This window comes from Cibotium barometz, chromosome 25 (genome assembly GCF_041138505.1).
Source record: "Cibotium barometz isolate CiBa-2024 chromosome 25, ASM4113850v1, whole genome shotgun sequence".
Lineage (NCBI taxonomy): Eukaryota > Viridiplantae > Streptophyta > Polypodiopsida > Cyatheales > Cibotiaceae > Cibotium > Cibotium barometz.
In genome coordinates, this window is record NC_141070.1 from 18832170 (window position 1) to 18835687 (window position 3518).

Below are 3518 nucleotides of genomic sequence, written 5' to 3' on the forward strand. Positions count from 1 at the left end.
ATAATGTGTGATTTTTTGGTAGATCATCACCTTTGATAGCGCTTCATTCACCTTTTAATTCTAACCCCAAGAAGCTCCATACAATAGCCGCCTTCTCCTTTTTAAAATCTCTGGTTACATGTAGCTCTGGTTCACATTTTCTGCACACCCCCCTTCCGATATGCGCCGCTTTCTGGTTATTTCCCCTTTCCCACAAGAGAGTTGGAGCTCCCTCACCTTTTGCAGCGCAAAAATTGCATTTTCCTAGTTTGAAATAATGCGCCTCCTTATTTCCTGCTTAATATTCAAAAATTTCTTTAAAAAAAAAAAAATTCGCATGCCACGCAAGCCGCCACCTTCAAATATGTCTTCAGCTGTTGCCTCTGCTAAGCGCAGCAATCTTCACATGTTGCATCCAGTCAAGTCATGGCCTGCAAGATCCAGACGAAGGATAGCATGTGGCAGAGCATAGCCCTCGTAGATAGGAACGGTATGCGTAACACCATCACCCGAATCCAGCACAATACCTGTTGTCCTTCCACTGGCATACAATGAAAGCACAGTCTAGATAGCAACATACATAGCTGGTGCATTGAATGTATTGAACCTGATTTGAGTCATCTTCTCTCGATTAGCTTTTGGATTGAGAGGAGCTTCAGTGAGCAAGACTGGATGCTCTTCAGGAGCAGCTCGAAGCTCATTATAGAATGTATGATGCCAAATCTTTTCCATGTCATCCCAGTTGGTTACGATACCATGCTCAATAGGATATTTCAAGGTCAATATTTCCCGCTTAGATTGGGCCTCATCACCAACATATGCATCTTTCTGTCCCATACCCACCATAACACCAGTGTGCCGAGGACGGCCCACAATACTAGGAAACACTGCTCTAGGAGCATCATCTCCAGCAAACCCAGCCTTGACCATCCCAGATCCATTGTCACAGACAAGAGGTTGAACTTCCTCTGAGTCTGCCATTCTTGAATTGACGATATAACTTGGATTTGGGCAGTTGCTATGAGATTCTGCCCCTCCTCTTCTGCTGTAGAACAAAAGAGGGAAGACTAGCATTGACAAGGGAACGTGACTTAGTCAGTCAAACAAGAGGGCCCTTCATCCACTGTTGCAATGGTAAGCATTGTCAAAACGAAGGGACGGCACATAGATCCTGCCTTAAAGCCACGAACTCTGAAACGAAGGTTTTGGGTTAGAATTTCTCTGCTCTTACTCTAATGTTGCTAAGCTTGCACATGGATTAAGTGCACATACAAATGTAATGTTGTTAGGTCTAATGCCTTCAACTTGCATCTCATCATACAAACCCAGAGCCTCCTTGTTCTGCTCATTCCGAGTAAGAACAAGAATCATGGTATCCCAAGACACGATATCTCAAAAGGGCACTCTTGAAAACCAATCCTTACATCATACATGCTCTCACATTTCCATACATGTTGAGAAGGGTGTTCCCTACTACAAGGTCTACCATACGCATAAAACTCCATAATTCACACCACACTCATGTACAGAGGCTTCGAGACCTGGCTCAGCCTCAGCTCGTCTTATTGAACCTCATTTACAATATGAACATATGTACTCAGGCATCATATAATGACTCAAGTCATGGCACTTAATCCCATGCATCTGGATTTGCATTTGATGGCCTCATATGCATGGTTTCACACCATAGACGTGCCATGGCGCGACATCCACCCCCTCTAAACGTGCACATCCTCTGGTATGTGCCAAATCATCATCAAGATCCACATATATCTGGATGTCGTCTTCATCTTCTACATTACCAGGAAGATCATCCTCTTCCTCTTCAACCATATCCATACTATCACTGTCAAGCCTCTCATCCTGAGTCTCCTGTGAATCAAAAGGATCACTGTCAAGCCTTCTTTTAAACATCTTGATCCTTTTGCCTGTTACAAGATTCTTTATCTCTGTTCCATCAAGCTCACACAGGGTATACGTGGCATTTCCATGCACATGCTTGACAAAGTAAGGGCCAAACCATCTTTTTGCAAACTTTCTTTGAACAGTGAACTGGTTGTCAAGGCTACTATCATACATTAGGACCGAATCACCTTCTTCAATAGGTTTTGGCTGGAGTCTGTGTCTTCTATCAAATCTTTCTTTATTTTTCAACCTTGCATCTTTGAAACGAGCTTTAGCAAGCTCTACATCTTCAGGCCTCCTCTCCAGCTGCCTTATTCGCAAAACAAGGAGGTCTTCCCTGTTCAATCCTTCCACCCCAGGGTAATACATTCCAAGTTGGAACTACTTCGTCAACTGGCATTACTGGCTTCTGACCATACATTAATTCTGCAGGCATGTATCCTGTCACTGAGCTATGAGTTGTACGGTTAGCCCACAAAGCATATGGTAGCAGCCTTGGCCACTCTCGCATTCTTTCTCTGCATGCCTTAGCCAAAGCTTTAATGATTGGAGGATGTCCTCACTCACTTTTACCATTGCCCTCAGGGTTGTAAGCACATGTTAGGGCCAGTTTGATGCCAATTCTAGAGAAGAATTCCCTTGCTTCTTCAACATCTAGCTCACCCCTATCAGCTGTTATTTTCCCAACACAACCATACCAGCAAATCACATCTTCCAAGAGAAATTTGCATACTGTTTCCATACTCTTTGTTCTAAGAGCATGCCCCTCTACCTGATTTGTCAAATCTTCTCTTGCAAGTGCTATGTACCGCATCTGCCAAATTCCCAAAGGCATTGTAACTAGATCCACTACCTATTTGTAGTGCATGGCAGGTGGGTAGGTTGGTTGCAAGCCATCACGATTCCGCACATTTGAGTACATTTGACATACCATGCATGTTTCCACATATTGGGAAATATCCTTGTACATTCCTTTCCACCAATATCTTTCCTTTATTTTGGTAAAGGTGGCCCACACACTTCGATGTCCAGCCCAGAGACTCTCATGGAATTCTTTCATGAGCTTCCCTTGAGTCTCTTTATCACATATGACTCTCTGTGGCATAGCATTCCTCTGCTTAGGATGCTTCCAGAGGTACCCATCCTTTAGAAAATAACCATATGCTTTTCTGCGGATCCTCTTAAATTCTGAGTCAGACCAATTTTCCTGTCTTGTCAGAGTACTCAAGTATTGACCAATAAGCAACCAATCTCCTTCATACATTTCTCCAGTAAAAGACTCAAGTGCATTTGATAGTTTAGGCAAGTATGGTCCCTTTTTGCATATGCGGTAGTGTAGAACTTTGTACCTACATCATCAATGTCACTAATCATCCCTTCTTCATCTTCATACCTGGCTCTTGATAGCATATCTGCAACTGGGTTATCTTTTCCTACAATATGCTCAAACTCAGGATTTAGTGACTTGATATAGGCAATCCACCTAAGCATAGCAATATCTGGAGTGGTGCAGCTTGCAATCTTCCCAAGGAGTGGCAAGCAATCAGTTTCTACAAGTACAGATGCCCCAATAAGATATTCTTTTTCACATTTTAGAGTAGTGACTATTTCCCATAACTCCCTCTTGATCTGCG

General features: G+C 43.1%; 1 pseudogene; it reads right to left on the reverse strand.

Annotated features, from left to right (window-relative positions):
* Window positions 1–401: 401 nt before the first annotated feature.
* LOC147624327 (actin pseudogene) lies at window positions 402–1016 on the reverse strand (annotated as a pseudogene).
* Between the last annotated feature and the right edge of the window lie 2502 nt (window positions 1017–3518).